The sequence below is a fragment of the Strigops habroptila genome, chromosome 4, assembly GCF_004027225.2.
Source record: "Strigops habroptila isolate Jane chromosome 4, bStrHab1.2.pri, whole genome shotgun sequence".
NCBI classification, from domain to species: domain Eukaryota; kingdom Metazoa; phylum Chordata; class Aves; order Psittaciformes; family Psittacidae; genus Strigops; species Strigops habroptila.
The window spans coordinates 37946502-37968165 of NC_046358.1; the positions used below are offsets into that span (position 1 = coordinate 37946502).

The 21664-nt window shown below is 38.0% G+C and overlaps 1 long non-coding RNA gene across 1 annotated transcript; it reads right to left on the reverse strand.

Annotated features, from left to right (window-relative positions):
* Nucleotides 1-2436: 2436 nt before the first annotated feature.
* On the reverse strand, nt 2437-19965 carry LOC115606745. Its single transcript, XR_003990991.1, has 4 exons — nt 19805-19965; nt 19152-19579; nt 13688-13740; nt 2437-2886 (listed from the first exon to the last, which is right to left on the reverse strand). It is a non-coding gene; the product is annotated as an uncharacterized LOC115606745 (long non-coding RNA).
* Between the last annotated feature and the right edge of the window lie 1699 nt (nt 19966-21664).

Sequence of the window (21664 nt, forward strand, 5' to 3'; positions counted from 1 at the left end):
GATGCAGAGTTCTTCAGCCCACATGGAGGGAAGTTTGTAAAGGGTTATTTATACAGCTGGAATTGTAAGAATCTGGAAATCAGTCTTTCCTTTGTGTTAGCTTAGGCAGCTTCACGCTCACCTGCTGTAAACATTATTCTGAGTTAATGTACTCCTCCCATGTCTCGATCCTGGTAGTTAAAAACTTGTAATGTTCAGTATTATGACATCCAAGATTCTTTATGAATTTAACTACTAGAACAAAAGTTTCCATTCTGAATATGCAAATGTCTTCAGTGCCTCTGAAAATTAGATCATGCCTCTATCTAGTCAGTGCCTAATTTTACAGTTGATGTTCAGAAATGTTTGCCCAACCTCTGTATTTTCTGGGTTTTGTTTGTAAAAATGGAACATTAATACTTAATTGCTTCTCAAAACTTTGTGGGAATTAATGCTTCTAAAGCATTTCAAGAATGAAAAGGACCACATAAACTGACAACTACTGTAATTAAGTATGAATTATTTAAAATGAAAAATTTGTATTGCAAATGAAGTGCTGGAGCAATATATTGAACAAACCACCAAAAACCTCACAAAAATTGCTAACCAAAACACAAGGCTTAGACATCTTGTAGTACCACCTCTTAGAAAACTACAGAGTATCAACTGAGCTGTAGTAATTGACCATATGTGCACATAGCCATATTTTTATGGAAAGCAGTTTCACATAACATATTTTACCTTGCGTTTGGTGCAGACAGGAGTATGCATATGGTCAGTCAGTTATCACTGACTTAATGAGGAACCCTCAACAGCAGTTTCATAGTGATTGCTAGCAACCGACATCTAACTATTAAACTGTGTCCTCTTTTTTGCAGTATCCAGATTATTTTTCTCTTCTAATATTTCACACATAAGTTCTGTGGGGCAGTAACCACTCTTCTATTACATGGACATAGAACAGACTTATGTCAGTGATACTGTACTACAACTACTACTAAACTTTACATATTTAAAGAGGAACATGACACTTGAGAGTCTGTATTAGTAAGCTATGTCTTTTGCCCTAAGTACATAGAGCATGCACTTGTAAAACAAAACCTTATTTTAAGGACATTTATTATAAGCAACCAGCTACAGAATGCAAATATGATTTATAGTAAATACCCTGAGTATTTTGTAGGTGAGTGATAGACAGTGGATTTGGTTTTGGGAAAGGGAAATTAATAACTAATCTATACTATGGTATAATAATATATTGACATTTAATAACATCATTCCACTAGTAAGTAGTTACCAATATTCAATATTTCTTCAAAAAAGTAGAGGTGTTGTTACTGCAAGATATGCAGATATTTTACAGTCATTCTATTGAAAAAAGACCTGATGGCTGGAAAATGGCCAACATAATGTCATTATTGAAGACGGACACTGTAGACACTTCACGAAATTGTAGAGCATTTAGTTTGGGTGCCTTTTGGGAGGCGAGAATCTTAAAATTATTTTTGGACATTAAATGGGGTACTATTAAGAAAAGCACAGCTTGATGAAGGATAGCCAATATTGCTTCAGGAATGAAAGGTCATGCTTCACTACCTTCTGAATTTCATTCAGGTTATATGTAATCAGAAGAACAAATAGATAGCATGCATTTGGTTTTAATTTTTAGAGAGTATTCAGGAAAATTTTAAATCAAGGACTAATATAGTGTACTGTGATACTGGTAAGGGAATAAAGTAAGTAATTTCTCTAAGAGGAAAACTTTATTATTCTGAAACAAATAGGAGTACAGCAACACAGGTGTTAATGATAGGGCTTTTACTTTCATTTTATATATATTTAGTGACAATAGTAATAACAAGATGAGGCTATCCAAAACCATATCATTTAAGTCCCAACAGAGTACTTAAGCATGTATATAACTCTAGGCAGATGCTGAAACATTATTGTTAATGTAAGTGGAATTACTCAGCTGCTTAAATGATTTACAGAGAATGGCATATTCAGTCCCTTCTAAGATCATGGAATCCTGATTAAAGAAAAAATAAAAATCATTTATATGAAAAAAAAAGCAATTTCTGCAACATATTCACCAGCTAATCTGATAATTAAAGGACACAGTTTTTCAACCTCTCCCCTCTCAACACTTTCAAAATACTGAAATTTCACTTATGAGTTTCTGGCCCACTTAATTTCATTATCCAACCCTCTACAGCTCAGAAAATTTAGGGTGCTCTAAAATAAGAAAATGTTATACCATCAATATTTTTCAAAAACTACTGAAAATTTTGCGTGTCTCTATGCTTGGACACTAGAGCAAGAATCCTTTGAAATACATTCCTTACAGAAAACAGGTGAGAAGAGTCATGTCTGAAAATCAATACCATGTTACAGAAGTAAAGGAGACATCCCTTCTTGAAATTGTTAACTAAGATAAACTGTAATTAAAGTATCTAAGATTAATTGTGCAGCACATTCAACAGAAACATATTTTTATGATGTGGAATTATCAATTTTAGATAGAGATATATAGATATCAAGCAAATTTAGAGTACTATAAAATCTGTTCAATAAAGTTCATTATTGCATCAATTTACATTAAACATATCATTACCACAAGACCCAAATACATAATTACATAATACATCATATAAACCAGAACAGATTTAGCTAAAAAATTCTCTGCTATTTCTTCCTCTAATCGTTTTCTGTTTCTTCTCCAGTATCAGTAGCAGTTTGAGATTTCAACTTGAACATCAAGCTTCATGCTGAAAATTGTTATTACAGAAAAAATCCTTCAAACTAATTTATAGCTGACTGCAATTCTGGAAATATTTTGACAAAACACTGGATTAGTTCGCATAGCAGCATTTTGCTTTTCATTTCTTCCAAGACCTATGCAGACATCTGTTTGAGACAAAAATGCTATAGTTCATCTACTATAAATATGTTAACATCACATTACCCTTCAACCTCTTACTTTTTTTGAGTGTCTGATAAGAGAAATCCTAATCAGAAAATACATGGGGGAGACTAACAGGATTAAAAGGATGACAATATGTAGGAAGATTTTTAACAATTACTTTTTATATAGCCTTAATCTGGGAATTCAAAAATTCCCCAGATTGTTCACTAAAGACAGTGCTTTCAAAATAAAGCACAAGAAGAATACAAGATAGACCTCTGTCTCGAAGAAGAGAACTTGTACATCCAAAATTGTTCACTCAAGGTTCTGAATAAAGACATCAAGAAAATACTCGTAAATTAATTAAAATAAACAACATAATCTCTTTGTTATTTAGGATACACACAGTTTGTACAGAGAGAATATCTTTATAAGACAAGTCAGTGGAAGTGGGAAAGGAGGACAAGCTTTCTGGCAGTCCCTGATCACAGCTCTGCAGTAACAGTTTGGTGAGGAGCTTAAAGCTTGCCTCTCTTTTTCAACCACACCAGCTGATCTGATGTACCTCTTTCTCCATGCCCTGTATCTCTGCCTATTCTTAGATCACCACTGCTACAACAGCATTACTATTTCCAGCTGAAGGCAGGGAAGACTGTCAGAGGATGCTTAAATAGAGAAAAGTGAAGCTAAAAGTGATGTGCAGGATAAATCACTTTTCTAAGCCCTGCTTATTTATATCCACATTTTAAATATATCCCAAGATGATGATGTTAATGGAAATGCATTCTGTGGCTACTAGTACAACGTGGTGCTCACAAGATGGTAATTAGCTTGATGCAGTACTATACTTTATCACAGAATACTGCAATAAGACAATACAAAATACAGAACAAAAAATGATTTATTACCTAAATGATGTATTATTACATAAATGATGCAAGGTTGATGGAGTACCAGTTTATCTCATGGGCGAATGGAGGCTGCACAGTTTGTGTGGAGGAGGAAGCAGGCTTACAGCAGAAGGACCAATTGCAGTCAGAGGAGGTGTTGTGCTTACAGGACAGAGTGAAAGAGGAAACAAATGAGCGCTTACATAGTACAAAAAATAGAGATGGTGAGAACAGACATCTTAGAGCACAAAGAGAAGGAAGTATGAAATTGCCAAGGCACTACCGCCAGAAGCCCAGTTGAAAAAAAAAAAAGGGGCTCCATTATGAGTCTAAAATCAATCTCATCAGTGTTTCTGAGACCTGAGAGTAAACTCCCATGACTGGGATGTTAAAACCAATGGTTATTACTTATTTGAAGGCTGAAGGAGGAGAAGTGATAGTCTGGCATAAAGCTGGAACTGGCCAACCTCTGCTCTCCCTCAAAGGAGTCCCCTACAAGAGCTCTCATGTTTCTAATATCAAAACATTAGTGGATTGCCTAGAAATCCTAGGTGATGGTATCTTTATTCAGATTGTTGCCTCTGTCATGTAGGTTTCCATCTTGGACCTCATGGTGAGGAGGTAAAGGGGAATTACTTGCAGAACTAAGCATTAGTGGTTGCCTGGGAGCAAGGGATGGTGAGGAAATTTGATGCCTGAACAGAATAAAACAAATCAATCAAATGTGGCAACAAATCAATCAAATCAAATGTGAGAAGAACAGGAACTTAAAAATGTGACTAGTAATTGTGAGCTGCTTATGATAATTTTAATAGATATCTTCCAAAACAAGGAAAGAAGGACAGACTAATTATGAAACAAACGTAGAATACAGCCAAGTAGGAAGAGCAAGATTATATATTCATGTTAACATCTGTGATATTAATTTCAAGACTAATTACAAAAATTTTTGTTTAGGCCTCCTCACTCCAAGATCCTGACTCCCAAACAAGCAGCATAACTACAAGGGCCCAATACGACCAGATCTCATCACAAGGCTTTGGCTTTTCTGACTGGGAGATCTCTTCCATCTCTTGTTAAAACAGCATGGGATACAAAAGTCATAGGCTCAGGTAGAGACAAAGCATGACCAAGTCAGACTTTGGCTAATGTGATTAGAAGATCCTGATGAGAGCATGAGCTTGGGTTTCTTGACACTGCTCTCCCATATGTGTATGCACATTTATGTCTCTGAACCCTGCTACTTGCACACCAGTATGCACATTGACCCCACTTCTACAGGGGGGGAGGACATTCCTGCTCAGAACTGCCCTACAGTTGTGGGGATAGTCCTGCAGCTGGGCCATCCTAAAGGTGTCTCAGGCAGAAGTGCCTGAGGAAAAAACAGATGCTAAATCATGTGCATTGTTTGGTAATGGGATTCAAGCAAACAACACATGGTTTTATATGGCCTGGTTTTGTCCTAGGAACAAGGAAGCTGACAGGAATTCTCTGAATGGGAGGCTCTGAATCAGAAATCTGTGATGTTGTTAATATGATGTTAGAGGATATGGCAGAAATTCAGATGAGATTTCTCCCTGCAACACTGTACTCAATCTCAACCTGTTGTACTAACAGCTTTTTTGGCTCTCAATTTCAGGTCTTTTCTAAGAAGGATGCCTTGAATTTGGATCAGGCAGTTACATCAAGCTACTGTCATAATCGATATTCGTAGCTACATGCTTCAAAATCACAGCCATGTATTTTCTACCTGAAGAATGCCTTCCTCGGGAACTGCACATCTATCTCAGTAGGGACTCAATGACACATCACCCACATCTGGTCCATTTCAGTGGTGCTTTGAATATGTTTCTGGAATACCATGATCATGCTGGTAACACCAGCTTTTCAAACTAGTAATTAAAATATTGACTTCTTGGCTCTTTCCAGAGGTCTGCTTCCTTGTAGGAGGTCCTTATTGTCTCTGTTTTCTCTTTAGCAGCAGAATGCTGAGTTTCAATGTGGGACTATGAGCTGCACTTATCATCTTGCAATTCCATGCAGTCACATGCCTGTCAGTGGTTCTACCATCCAAATCCATATCCAGGCTCCTAATACTGTGTAACATATCCCACGAGATAAAATAATAGAAACATTCTTCTGTAGCTATATCTCTTTAACCTTTTTAAGCCTCTAATCATGATTTCCATGAAGGTGAGGATTCCACTGAGGGTTCCACTTGCTATTCATAATGAACTTCTTGCTGGAAAAGATTTTGACATTAACTCTTTTCCTTCCCTGACAACTTTTTAATCCTTCCCCCTAATTCATTTAAAGCCAATACATGATCTTTAAATGAGTTAGATATCCTAATCTAATCTAATCTAATCACAATCCTAACTACAGCTATGCCTACGTGCTGTTCAGACCGCAACTGAAATGACATAGTTCTGCTCCCTGACCAGACCAAATGGAAGTATAAACATATTGAATACTTTTAAGAATATAAGGTTTAGCCTGGCCTGACGCATATATGCCAGTGGTAACAGAGCCTCACATGATCTGCATGCACAAGAGTATTGCCTAAAGGGAGAGAATGTACATCACTTTTTTTCCTTGCTGCTAGTCAAATTTTTTTAGACACAGTTTGTTTCATTTCAAACTGAAATAAAAAAAAATCTTCTGTAAATTACATTAAAAATGTCTTTAAGGTAAGGTACTTTGTGTCTTAGCTACTTAGCATTCATCAGGTGGGTGTGCTTGGCAAACTAGAGCTGAGTAGCTCAAGCCGTGTGAATTCATATGCTTTCTGCACACTAAGTTCTGTCTGTAGAGAAGCCCAGAAAGAAAATTAAAGACTGATTTGTCCAAGTTGCATAAGGTTCTTAATAAAGAAACATGAAGATTGATCAATGTCTTCAGTTTGGGCAAATCTTGTTATACCTTTGGCAATGTGTAACAAGACTCAGTGGCTGAAATTAAAGGCTACAGAAATTTAGACTAAAGGTCCCATTTTTTTCATTGTTATGATAATCATTGAAACATCATACTCGGAGTTTTCATAGATTTTTTGTCTCTGAAAATGTTATAATCAAGAACAGCATGTTTTCTCAAACATGCACTCTAATTCCAGAAGGAATTAATTCCAGTAAATTCTTAGATCTATGTTATGTGGGAGGTCCAGCTAGAGAATTGCAATGGTTTCTACTGGCTTTATACTATACAAACAACCTGTGACTGAATAGTTGTTGCTACACCACTCCTGTTTAGGGAACAAGCATTATGGTCACAATGGTCTTTCAGTGGCAAAGCTCATTTTAACTACAGGCTAAAGTATCAGACCTTAGAAAAAGACTTTAATTTGGCAGTATCGCCCTTTCTGGCTCTTTGTATGTCTTTAATAATTTCAAGTTTCTTTCTAGTCTTACTAAATCAAACTTTTATTCACTGTCACTGAATAAAATCACAAAGAATTATCAATACTTCAGTAAATTCATGCATGTATTTATGATAGAACATACTTATATGTCGTGACTGATTAACGCATGACTCGTGTATATGTTTGTCCAGGCAATGAAGCTGTAAAATAAGCATTCAATAATATATCTTCTTGCCCAGTATTACAGTTTTAAAAAATACTGATAGAAGCCCATACATGCAAAGAAGATGGGCTATCACTTAAGACACAAATGAGGAATCTTAGGTATCTTTTGATCATGAAGAAATCAGATTTAAAGCAAAGTTTCAGTAGTTAAAAACTGGTTAATAAGGCTATTGCAGCATTTTCCGGTTATAGTGTACAAAAAAATGTGCTCAAGCACATTGCTGTATGTATTTTAAATATCTGGCTGTTTCCACTTCCTATACCAATACTGGTACAATTTCACCTTGGAGACAGCTTTAGGATAGGGTTTATGCATGAAATCAGCTTTTCTACTTTTCAAAAGCACAAATGTGTCAGGATCTGTCACCCTTTTATCTTTGTGAAGAATGCTAGGCTAAACTGAATCTGATTCTTGGGCAAATGTAAAAACTGATGAGGGTGCAAGGGATCCCAATCTTTGTAAACACTGGCATAATCTGCAGAGGGACAAAGAAAGGGAGAAAGAGAATGTGAGACAGTGGTGAAAGAATTCACAGTGCTTAGGAGCCCCAATTATGGGCCAAGATCCCATTTGCATTGTTTAATAACAAAAGATGGTTCTTGCCCCAAAGCACTTACAATAAATGTGGATTTGAAATTCATTTTCAAGGAATGCTAGGGTACTTGTGTATGCACTGTGCTTAATATATAGGCAACACACTTTTGGAAATGGCATGTATTACTGGAATAAAGCCAGCCTGAGCCTGTGTATTGTTAAACTCTGTTCACAAGATAAAAATTATTGTGTGATATTGGGCAAAGACATAATATCTTCATTAATGAATTCCAATTTTTAAACGCCTTTCTACATTAGCTATAGAATTTATGCACCTGACAGTATCTGAATAAGAAAAATAAAAGATTTTGCATTCTGTCACTGAATGACCTTGATAACCATAATAGAAATTAGAAAATATGTTCTATATTTGTTATAGTAAATGCATTCTCCAAAGTATCACAGTAATTATTTTTAAGATTATAGTAATTTAACAGTCCCTCACTTGTTCAAGTACCCTGGCCTTGGATGATTGCTTGAACCTTCACACACATATTACCTGCAAAATCTTTGTATATGTTTTTAATACTCCAAACTCTTTACTTTCCTTGAAATACGTTTATAGATAGTGTGGCTTAATGAAAGGCCAGATGAAGATATTTCACAGTCTTTTGCCACACAGCTGAAAAATTAAACTTTGTCCACAGACATGTTATCGAGTGTTAATTTTAATCTTAATTTTTATTAAAATATTTTAATTTTCTCCTTTAATGAAAGAAGTGAGCTCTCAAAGAAGATACACCTTTCACTCAGAGCAGCAAGCACCATTTTTTCACTCTCATAAGGCTTGGAATGAAACTCTTCACCATTAGACTCCACAGCTCAGTTCTTCACAACACTGGTAATAGATGAAGTCATCCCTGTATCTCACTACAAAATAATACAGCACTGCTGGCACCCTTGAGACCTCATTACAAATAGTACAGCATGGCTGGCACCTTTGGGATCTTGCCATTCTCTTATGCAGAAACCACCTTTCTGATGGCTATGATGGTCAGTGGGACTGTCTGGGAGTTTTCAGTTCTTCCTTCTCATGTGTTTTTTTTCTTTCCACTCCCCAACCCTGTCTGTAAGCTGAAGCTACTCAAGGGAACAACATTCCTCCCCCAGTCTCTCCAGTTTGTTTGGATCCATAGCATTGTAATCAACATGAAGACAGTGAACTAATGTTGCCTATAAAACTGCTGGAGAAGCACAAAGCCTTCCCAGACATACAGCTTTAGCTCCATTACTGGTCCCTTAACGTGTCAGTCACAGTAGGCACCATGCCTAGAACTCCCTTTCGCATTTCCTACCTTCCTTTGTTCCCTAAGCTATTTTAAGTTCTTCAACCTATATGGTGAAAATCTCCTCTTTCCCAAACTGCTCCTCATGTAAGGCATCGCCCGGTTTCTTTCTTCCTTAGATTTCTCCTCTCTGCCCCCTTCAGTCAAGGTTCACAGTCTCCCATCTATTGCATCTATTTACACATCGGGATCAGCAGCAGTAGTCTGGAAGAGCTTATATCTGCACTGTCTACTGGCATATAACTGCAGTACCTATAGGAAAGAGCATCTCACTATGGTACTGTCACAGGATAGTGCATATACTGCATCACACAATTTCTCTCCCCATGACACCTGATTTTTGAACCTCAACTATCAGAAAGGAGCTGTTGGATGTATCTGAGCCCTATCAAGAGGAAGGCAATTCCACATAGCTCAGAATGACATCATCCTGTCCTCCCAGACTACAAGAACCAGTTCTTCTCTCCTAGTTATCATAGGACTACATGACTTCTTTGGCTCTAAAGATTTGTCTTCCTCTCTCTACTGGAGTCTGCCAGCAAATCTGAGCACATCTCCTGCAACCTTTCTTTGAGTATAGGTGATAATTTATATACTGTTTATATTTATAGGTGTTCTGTTTATATAGAGCCTACACTTTCCCAGTGTTTTACATCATTAAGCCCATCCTTTGCATCCATGGTAGCGAATGCAGAAAGTATTTCTGTCTTCTAAGCATTTACAATTAATTCAGAGCAAGACTTCTGCCTGCCAAAGTACTGGGTACTTGAGTATAGTCTAAAATTTGCCAGAGGTACTTCCATTTGCCGTGACACAGAGAAATGGCACTGAACATCTATGTCAGAAAGTGAGCTGTGCTCAGCTGCATACACTGACTCAGCTGTTACGCAGACACCTGGCAGATACAGACCTTCAGCTGCCATCTGTGCTGCCTGTATTGTGCAATTGCATCCCTGTAATCTTAGAGTAAAAATGGAGGGGAAGAAGTAGCAATAACTGTGGAGAAAGGAGAGTGCAGTAAGTTTCATATAACCTCTAATATCAAGAAGTGTAGGTCATAGAGTAGTTGATTTTGCTTGCCACCAAAGCAATTTTCACAGTAGGTGATATACAAAATTATCCTAGACTCATTCAGTTTTTTAGAATAATTGAGGGGAATTACACACACATAAAACTCATGTTATATATAGGGCAGTAACAGTCATTACCATAGGAACTGTATGTCACATGCCTGCTTCCAAAGAATCCTAAGAGACATCACAAGAAGAAGCCATTAGGCTTCTGTAATCTGCAGAGGGTAATAAATTCTGAATGACACTATTGGAAGTTACTTTTTACAACAGCATCTCTACTTTCTGATAACTACCCTTATCTTCCTCTAGGATGTAAAAAACTAGGATGTCTACCAGCAGCAGGAGGTTTTATTCTTCAATAGCCAGCTCTGTATCACATGCACAGGAACACATTGTAACACCAGGAATTTAAGACAGGGCAAAGCAATAGTCCAAAAGCAATGCAGTACAGTCGTGGCTCCCTCATGTCTTTTGGGCTAAAAGGGAGACAACCAAAGGACAATGAGGGTCAGAGTTTTGGCAGTTAACTCTACCTCTTGTTTACTTTCCCAACATTTCACAGAACTCCTCTGAGCTTTCCAAGTTAAGCCAGGCTGCTCTCAATATTAAAAGGTTTCAGAAAGGGTCTATGCGGAATAAATAGGGTAAATTAGTAAATTCATTTGTACAATGGCAATCGTGCCTTCAGCTTTTACAACTGGGCTTTTGTTCTCAGGCCTTTTCATATGTCTTTCCTTAGAGGTAACATCATGTATGAGAGCTAAAGCAGTTCTCTCATAGACAGGCCTCTACTCCCCAGATGCCAGGCATAGATTAGCCAAGGAATTATTTTCCTTGTTTCTCCTCTGTACCTCTGTGTTTGGTTTCTGTATTTGGTTTTGGCCAGGCTTAGAGGCTAGATGAATTACATATGTTCATTATTACATTTAGAAAATTTTTTGAACAATATGTGTGTGAATGCTCCATCCCTGGCAGTGTTCAAGGCCAGGTTGGACAGAGCCTTGGGTGACATCGTTTAGTGTGAGGTGTCCCTGCCCATGGCAGGGGGGTTGGAACCAGATGATCTTAAGGTCCTTTCCAACCCTAACTATTCTATGATTCTATGATGATTCTATGTTAGTCCAGAAATACATGTATTGCTAATATGAATATATTTGTCTAATTTACTTTCATTTGTTTTTTACAAATTACTTACTGCATTTAGTCTTCAGGCCAAGACCAAGCTCTTCCTACATGTTTGTATACTCAGCATGTAATGTGGTAAAATTATAATTTAAATTATGCTTCAGTTCTACAAAATATTAAATGATATGTCATAACCTGTGACTTTTTTTCTTATAGAGTTGCTAAGGTAACATGCTGGAACATGTGGTTCAGTTTTGTTGAGCTGACTATTTATTACATTTTAAAAATAAAAGATGTATTATATTATGTTGTATTTATTATTTCTATAACCTCTGCAATTCTCAATGGGCTTCTACGCCAAAGACAATGACAGCCTGGTTTTGGGGAGTACTTTTATCAGGGGAGATGATGCAGAGGAGAGATCTATAGCATTAGATAGTAGATCATTAAGTGGCTTGTTTCTCTTACAGAAGACTGATGTCAAGGGATTTTCATGATCTGTTGAATTTCCTTTGTTTTGCTAGTACATGGTAGATGTTTGTTCGTGGTGCATAATTAGCCTAACATTTGGCATTACTCTTTGCTGAAGCCCTTAACCTTATTCATGCTTGGACCAGGCACAACTTATCACCTTCAGGAGAAGCAGCAAGCCTCCTTTGACTAGACTCTGACATTCTGTACTGAAGCTTTTCCCATCTTACTGCTTCTTGGGGTACCTGGCAAGCTTCGGAAGTGTGTCTGTTGCATGTTAGGCCAAGCACAATCAGGTAGGCAGGCTTTGCTGCCTGTGCTTTTCACCCTGCCCATTATACCTGCAATTCCATTTCATGTCATCACAATTCCTTGTATTCAAGGGCTTCTGTGCAAGCTACCCTCTTCAGTATTTATTTTACTGATTCATTAATATTTTAAAATACATTCCTCTTGGAATCGTAGAATCCCATCTCTAAATTAAAAGTCAGGTGACCATAAAATGCCTATAGATTGTATTTTCACCATATATGGGCAGTTCTGAAGATACAATTTAGATACAATTCTGAAGCTATTTTAGATACAATTTAGGGAATCTCAGTTTCAAGGCTTAGGAAAAACCTTTCTCACCCATCACTTCAGTAACAAACTTGCTGCTTCCATTGAATTGGGAAAATGGTATGAAAGCATAATGTGCTTATTAAGTGTAATGTTTTAATCTACCTAGTTTACTGCCTTCCCATCTGCCCTTTACTTGCAGAGGACTTAAAATAAGATAGAAGCTAAAGGAAATGCAGTTATCCTGCTGTTGTCTATTTAGCTTTCATTAAGTAAGTTGTTTCATGGCTCACACATTCTCAAAACCAGCCCATCTAAAAGTATTTACATAAGACTCTTTGCATTATATACCAACCTCTGCAACACTAGTATTAACTACTGACATCTGCCAAGGCTGACTAGTAAGTGCTTTACAGTATCAATTCATCCTAAGCAAAAAGCATGTTTGAGTGCTGCAGTGCTCTTGTTAATGCCAATAAGAAGTATCAGAGCTCATATGACACCTAGCAGAAATTAGTACCCACATTCAAAGAAAAGCTTTTGTTATTTTCCAGAGTATTATGTGGACTTTATTGAGATGACTGCATCTGACACCTGCTGTAATATAAAATGCAGCTATAATTAGCCAACTGATGCTCTCCGCAGTTTAGGTCGAATCCCTTCTGTGGGAATTATGCTTTAAAATATTCAGAACTCCAAGTGGCTCTCATTACATTTAATTTTTACTTAGAATTAGGTGGTCTAGAAAAAAAATTTAGGATTGTAATAGCCCCCCGCTGAATGCCACACAGCAATGTGAAAACCCATAGATTTTTTTCCAAATAAAAAAATGAGAACAGCAGACTACACTACAGCCTTCAATTGAAGTCTGGCTTTGCTTAATTGTACTTTTTGCACTCATCAGTCTCTCCTCTTCAGAGCAAGCTACAAAAATTGCCTGAATAGCCAAAGAAAAGTTTCCCACAGTCACTGGCCACAGAAAAACACCATTGTCCTTCCTCACAGTTTGATGGACAACATTTCTATAAATGGGTAGCCAGTCTGTCAATGGTACCCTTGCTGAAAAGGCAAAAGAAGAGAACAGATTCTGCCAATATCTGACAAAGCATGTTAACACATAATCAGGCATTCACTAGTCAGGCAGCTGCCCCTGGGACCTTCATAACACAGGTGCCTTTAAGCCATTTCCTATTCAGAGATAAAGGAAACAAGCAGGAGATACCTGGGAAAGGAGCAGTCTATTGTGGCCTGTCAAATGTCCATCTCCCAGCCTGCCTGCATAAAAACAGCAAGAACATAAAGGAAACTTCAGCCTGACTGCTGAATTATAGAATAGCAAAATACTCTCCAACTTCACAACTTTAATCTTCACTTAAATAATAATTAAAAAGGTTAGGAAAGGAGCACCATGCCCTATAAGAAGTACCTTCTTCGTTCTTTTTCCTCATCAAACCGAGCAAATGATCTGACATGTTCCGAAGGCCAACAACTAGAACAAAGCCAGCAGTGGTGGTCCCAGGACTATCACCTTCACCCATGGCAGCTTTGGTATGTTTTTTTCCATGCCTAATCTGCTCCCTGCTTCACCCATCTGAGATTATTAAATTAATCCTTTAATTGAGGAAACTGTAATTTTCTGATGAACCAGTCTAGTGTAACTAAAAGTTGATTAAGCTGCAGGACAAAGACTCTTTCACTCCTTTTTACCAACTTTATCTTAGTAAGCCTAACAAACAAGTGATATTTCATAGTCAATGTTACCTAAAGGCCACAAAGTAGAGTGATTATTTTAGCAGCGAATGGATCATGATAAAACAACAGTTAGCTTTATGCAAAAGAAAACATTTCTCTTTCGTGATTGTGCATAAACATGCCTATTTCATACACTCGGCATATTAAACGCCAAAATCTATAGTCCCAAGTGGGAACTCAGTTTCCATTTAAGTAATCTCATTGATTTTTCATTGTGATTTTTGTAGGACTGCCTGCATGTTTAATGTTAAACACATGAAAAAAAACCTTGTTATCAAATTCTATGGAAGTTCCTGATGGAAACAACTCATGGAAGCATTATCAAGAAAAATGTTTCAAGAGATGTATCACAACCACTGGAATTGCCCTGATGTTGTTAGAAGGCTCCTGCAGGTGATGTGCTGTCTCTGAAAACAAAAACTGCTGCAGTGCAGCACAAAGCACTTGCAGCAGAAGTCAGAATATAGCATGGTATGAACAAGTAAATATGGAAAGCTCTTTTGTGCACTTCTTTGTGAAACAGAGCTGGTCTTGCCTCCTCCTCAAGCAAAAATGTTCCAAAGAGCACAGTTATGATTTCTCACAATTACCATTCTCTAAGCAGATCTACTCTTTCTTACAGGTGACATACATATATTTATATGCATATAAACCAGGAACATTTCTGACTTCCTGAAATAAAATTATTCAAATGGAATCCATAGCCATAGTGAAATTAAGCTGAAGCCAAGAATTAAAAAGATTAAGTTAAAAATGCAGTATTATAAAATATAAATGAAAAAAAAATCTATGTTGTATCTATGAAAAGGGTATCCTTTTTCATTTTTTAATTGGTCACTTTTGAGAGTTCCATGTACAACAAGGTTTCTTAGCACTGCCCATACCTGTGCAGCTGAGCTGGAGTTACACTTCTCAACATTTAAAAAGGACTACTTGTTCCCTGTTGAATCACGCTCAGGTCATTATCAAACTTACAACCTAGGCCCAGTCTTGCAAAGGCTTTTACACACAGGCTTAGCTTTATGCACATGAATAGTCCTTTAGAATTCATTAGAATGATGTGTGCACAAAGTAAGCAGGTGCATGACTAGCTTCACTGAAGGATTGGGACCCAAAATGTCAAAGACTCCATATTCCCTATTAGCAAATGCCTCTTCTGCATTAGAAAAATACTGACAGTGTAAAGATGAGTGTGATCTTTTGTTTTGTCCGTTTACTACAATACAATGGAGATCATTCAAATAACTTCATAGTTAGTTTATATCCAAAAAGGGCATTATGTATTTATTTGTACAGATGTAGAAGTTGAAGAATACTGCAGGTGGCACGAACACAGAGTGATATATCCAGAGGATTTAGGTGCCTATCTTACTCTCTAATATGGATATATTAACTCCTTAAGGCTATTTTGAGAGCCTCAACTCAATTACATAATGTAGGTCCCTAATTTCAACTATCAGTCCATGAATCTCATATCTAAAGCAGATCTGGACCTGGTTCTGAAGTCAATGGAGAAGCCTGATATAGAATATTGAATGACTGATCAGAGCAGTAATGACAGATGTGGTCTATTAGATAACTGTCCAGCTACCAGAGTACAAAAATTTATAAGCTAAACTGCTGAAGCAGGAGGTAAATTTAAATTTAAGCAACTTAACAGTTCCACAGAGAAGGCTAGGAAGACTGTATGTTTAGAAAAGTACTCGGCTCCCAGCTAGGCTGTGTGAAAAGCTTGTACACAGCACAGCTGAAGAACCCTATTTTAAATATTCCTAAGCATCCACCACTATTATTACTTTTGAAATAATAGTCAAATTATACTAATAAAGATGCAAGCTACAGCTTTTAAAATCAGGCACTCAGCAATCAAGGAATCCCAAAAGTTAAAGTTACTCTGAAGTAAATGTGCTATATTCCTGTTTCCCTGTTAAATATAGATTTTCAAGTATCCCATTAAACCTGAGTTAAATATATAATATGTGCAACATGTACATATTAATGCAGGGGAAAATTATTAATTTTTAGACTATCTTCAGGTATGAGTGCTTAATTTCACAATACTTGTGTCAATTTACTGACAGTTTACAGACAAGGGAAACACTGTGAGTATAGACACCTACTCTGCAAGACACCTTCTACATTTTCATGTGATAGTCTCAAAAGGAAATTATAGGAAGGAGGTTTATAATCAAGCCTTTCAAACTAGCTATAAAAGTCTAAATTTTGTGAACACAGAATAATTATAATAATAGTTCACCGACTTCTAAGAAGAGCTGTTGAGCTGGGCCTTGATCCCAAATTATATAACTGAACTGAAGAATTTTGCGCAGTGGGTGTTAATCTTATTTGCAGACAGCAGCAAGAAAGAGGTGGTAGACAGGTAGAGAAAACTTAAATATGGTGTAAAATTACTCAACGAAGACATGTAAAATAATGACCACAGAACAGCATTAGAAAATCTCAAGGGTAAAAATACTCAGAAAGGAAGGGCCATGGGTCTATATGCATGTCAGGATAAAGACACTAAACAGAAAGCTGGCAACAGCCTCATGAAGACTGTGCATTTTGTTAGGAATGAAGAAATTTATATTGCTTTGTTGTTATTGTTGTTTTCTTGAAATGCAAATACGTCACAGTTGTATTTTCCACAGGACAGTTCATATGAATCCCATTCCAGTCCTGTTTGAACAGGGCTTTCTAAATTTTGCTAGAGTGAAACACCAGAAAGTCAGCAAAGACATGCTTTGAAGGAACGCAGCTCCTATTGGAGAATTAGATTTGTAATTCAGAGCCATTATTTGATGACGTTAGTAAGACCACGGCTAAATTTTAGGGAAGCAGGCTGAGGTTTTCTTGGCTGGAGTAGTGCTTAAAATTAGGCACCAGCTTAAGCATCTTGTTGAACCAGGATCTTTGGTTGGAGCGATGCCTTTTCCTGGGTACCCAGGTAGCAACAGAAGTGAAGTGTTCTTCTTCTGAAATTAATACTTGGAAAAATAAATAAAAACTTCTAATCTGGAGGGGATTTTGTTTTGTCCTACTCTATTTTAATCCAATGGGTAGGATACTGCCAATTTTCTATTTAGAAACTGAGATAATTTAGAGCAGCACTGATAATCTGAATACTAAGGAAAACTACATTTACAGCAGTAATTGCCAAATTGCAGCACTTGCCTGGGGCTCTGGGCAGAATTCAGGGTATTGTTTTTATCTTTGAAGCTCCTAATGATTTCAGTTTAATTTTTTTCTGACGTGTTGTTGTCTCTTTTGCCTCCCTATGTCACAGCTACAGCTGACATAAGAAGAAGTACACAGCATGAGCTCTTCAATTCAGGAGAAAATCTGCTTATATATTACACAGGCTCCTTAGCTTAGCACTTTACTCTTTAGCATAACAAACCTCAACCACTGGTGCTCCGCCAAGCACCCACCTTTCTTTGGGTGTTAGTTAGGGACAAAATTAAAAGGCAAATTCAGAAATTATGTTCATGCAATATTCAGCAGAAGAAAAAGTGCTAGTAATTATGACAGTGGTGACCAGCAAACAGAACTTGTGTCAATTTATTAAACTTTACCGTGATTTTAAAGTGCTTAAAGGCACCTAGGGTTGGAGTGCATATCTTTATCATTTTATGAACCAAATAAAAAGGAGAAATGGTCCAAAACCAAAAGAAAATTCTTTTACATTTCAAAATTATTTTCTCTCAATTATATTTGCTATTGAAGAACTTTGTGGTTTTTTGCTTATATTTTCGAAGGTGGTTTCGGTGGGAGAAGCTTTTATATGGCTCAGAGACCTATTTCAGGGATCAAAGCTGCAGAAGATTTTATATTATCATGATAACTCTAGCCCTGAATGTTGAAAGCAGTTCCATATTATTCCCTCCTAGTAGTCACATTATTAAAATCTGAAAGCGGACATTACTGCCAACTTACACTTATTTAAATCTTCTCATTCCTCTTTCTAAACTAGTATCTCTATCTCCAGCAATCCACTTCTTGCCAGTTTTTGACAAATTCCCTCCAAATTACCAGTATCTTTCCAGCAACAAGAGTTTCCAATATTTTATTGTTTCACCATCTTTAGTGAGCATGCCATGTAATTTCCTCCGTCTTTATGGGAGGCCTGGATTTACTGTGGCCAGCTTTACTGCCAGAGGCATTTGCGAGTGTTACTGTGCACTACATGCAGTGAGCATATAATCATCTCTTGGAACCATTCTGCTCTGGTCTGTCTTTTTCATTAGATATGAATGTTTAATACATTGTCTTAGCTGTATTTGCATTTGTTTTTTTCCCTATTCTCATTTTCTCACATGCTCTCATTTTTCTAGTCTCTTAAACCATTTTGGAATATTTCTGTTCTGTTCATGCTTGCATAATGCATTACATAATTTAATCTATGAAATTTCAGATGATACCAAGTTTATTCAGCTAGCAGATGCAACATGGATCAAGGCCTTCTGAGACAGTGAAAGTAGGAAAAAAAATCTGTGCCATCTTCACCCATAGGAATCATTACTGTTTCTCTAAGAGAAGACCATTTTCTTGCCATCAACAGGAAGGCAGCAAAGATTCAATTTCTGATTAGTAAATAATAAGTGGATATCAAAAATTCTACAGACTACTTCATGGTCTTTTGCCTACTTTTGTTTTAATGATCACTGAACAAATAACGGTACATCACCTCCACCATCTCTTCATATCCTCCACATTCATTCATCCTTTCTTATATTTCCATGTACATGGCAGCATAACCTCCCATATCCTTCTGACATTTATGTGGTTATCTCTTTATTTTTCTTTTGAAACATTTTGTACCCCAAAACAACCTCTCACTAGAGGTAAAGATTACATACTCAAAAGCTAATGAAAAATCTCAGGTCTCTCAACTGATAAAGCTACATCTAGCCACTGCTAAAGTAGGCATGCACCTGCTCCACGGCTTCAGGAAAGCTTCAGAACTGGGATTTATCAGGTAGCTGAGCTTTCATCACTTGAAGTCAAAACTTGGTTCAAATGTCTGGACTTGATCTATCTTTGCAGGTCAGTGGAGGTTCAGTCAAAGCAAATTGCCTCCTCCAACCCTGAGAAGCAACAACCAATGCCAGTGTGTTACATCTGTACTCCATATTCTGTTCTGGCCAGCAGATTACCTACATGTTTATTCAGTGTTATAGTGATGGTGTGGGAAGGGGAAAGGAGATTGTATTTATTTTCCTTTATTCTTGAAAGCTTCATGATTTGATCCAAATGAGATGATTATGTTTTGCAGAGTTGTTTCAGCTGTCTGCTCAGAGATAAAACTGCAAGAAGCAGGCAAGGGTGAAGCAGCCAGTACTTGATAGTGAGCTGGAAAGAACTGCAAAATAAAATTTCACGATCTTTCTTAACTGACTACCATGCTCTGTGGATGGGTTCAAGATATTGTCACCTGACAAAACCAGTAAATCTGAAGGAATTAAGTAAATTTCTCTGCATTTCAGAGCTTCCAAATCAGGAACACATTCCGCAATAAGCATTTAAGCATTTCTGAATCCACAGTGGCTCTCATCGTCTGAATCCAGCCAAATGCAATCTAGTTCACCTTAGATAAGATATCCTTGCTAAGCACAGCTCTCCATGAAATATATTGGTAATCATCAGCACTTCAGTCCTCTTTGGAATTAATTTTCCTCTGGAAATTAGGAGGGCTTTCTCTACTTGAGTCTTCTCAAATATTTAAGTTGCCTGCTGGAGACACAGAATACTATGTCTTCAGTTTAGTGAGATTTATTTTCACTAAATTAAGCTAAGTTTTATCTGGATATTTTAGAGAGGAATAACCCCCAAAATATAAGTCAAATAAATTAATCTGCCTTTCTAACATTTTTGTTTAAGAATGCTTTAACCTTTGTATATACAACAGCACTCACCATTTCCCAATGGAATAAAAAATATTGAGGGGAAGGGGGAATAGGAAGAGATATGAAGGTCAAAGGATGAAAATTAGGGTATCAAAGGAAACATTAAGCAGAAAAATCTTTGCCAGTATTCATACTGTCCTAGGAAAGAAATCAAGTAGACTGTCTTAGAGGGAAAACAGTCTTGCAAGCCCCATAATCAAAAGTACTCTGACAAACCTGCTCCTTTTGGTCGGATGAAAAAACAACCTTGCTGCAACCAGAAGAGTCAAGGCTTTGAAGAGAAGTACATATGAATGTAACAAAGTGAAGGTATAACCAGAAAAACATCACTGAAAAAAGTGCAGTAATCCAATATACTTAAATAAACAGGCGTCGTCCTTCCCTTCACGAACAAGCACTCAGTGAAGGTACTCCTATAAGCATGCCTGCCCTGTGACCATGCTGATAGCTCCATGGAGGTTGCTGAAGGACAGGAAGGAGCCAGGAGGCAAAGAAAAGGGTGAGGGAGTAAGGTCATCTCGTAGAGAAGGGTCACCCCACAGTTGCTGCTGCAGTCTAGGGTTCAAAACCTGGTGGTACCAAAGGTACCAAAGCAGCACAGTGAGGTGGGCCAACACACTGTGACTCTGCAGCCACTGAGGTGGTCTTTTACTTGATAGTGTACTGCGTCTGGCTGAGACAAGAGTTAATCTTCCCCATAGCAACCCTCATTGGGCTGTGCTTTGTATTGGTAGCTAGAAAGGTGGTAGCTGCCTCTGTAACATCCTCTCCCCCCCCCCCCCCCAACGTTCCTCTAACAAGTAGGCTGGGGGTAGGCACGAATCTTGGAAGGGACATAACCAGTACAGCTGACCCAAACTGACCAAAGGGATATTCCATACCATACAGTGTCTGCTGAGCAATGAATGTAAGAGAAACGAGGAGGAAGGGGAGCCATTTGTTATTTCTGGAGCAACTGCTATGTGTACCTAAGCCCTGCTTCCTAGGAAGTGGCTGGACATCACCTGCTGATGGGAAGTAGAGAATAAAATCTTGTTTTTCTTTACTTCCGTGTGCACAACCTTTCCTTTTGCTTTATTAAACGGCCTTTATCTTGACCCATGAGGGTTTTTTCCATCTTATTTTCTCCGCTCCCCATCCTGCTGAGGAGGAGAGTGATAGAGGTGTGGTGGGCAACCAGCATCCAGCCAGGGTCAACCCACCACAGCTAGATGCAATGGACCAGAGCTGAGAAAAGCTGCAGGGTTCCAGAGACGTCCAAGGAAGGACGAAAAGCTAAGGTGCTTCCTCAGGCTTGGGGAACGGGGCTGCTCGCCACTCTGGAAAAATCGTACTGTAGGAGAGGTTCCTCCCCACACCGCGACATGGAAACCTGGCGGGGCAGGGCAAGGTGGCAGAGCCTGACAGCACTGCCAGGCCGGAGGCTGCCTCCCCAGCCCGCGCCCTGCTGTCCCAACCGAGCCGCTGCCCCGGGATACCGCTCCCAGGCAGAGGAAGAACCACCCCTCGTCGAGCGGGACAGTGAGGTGAGGCGCGGCGCC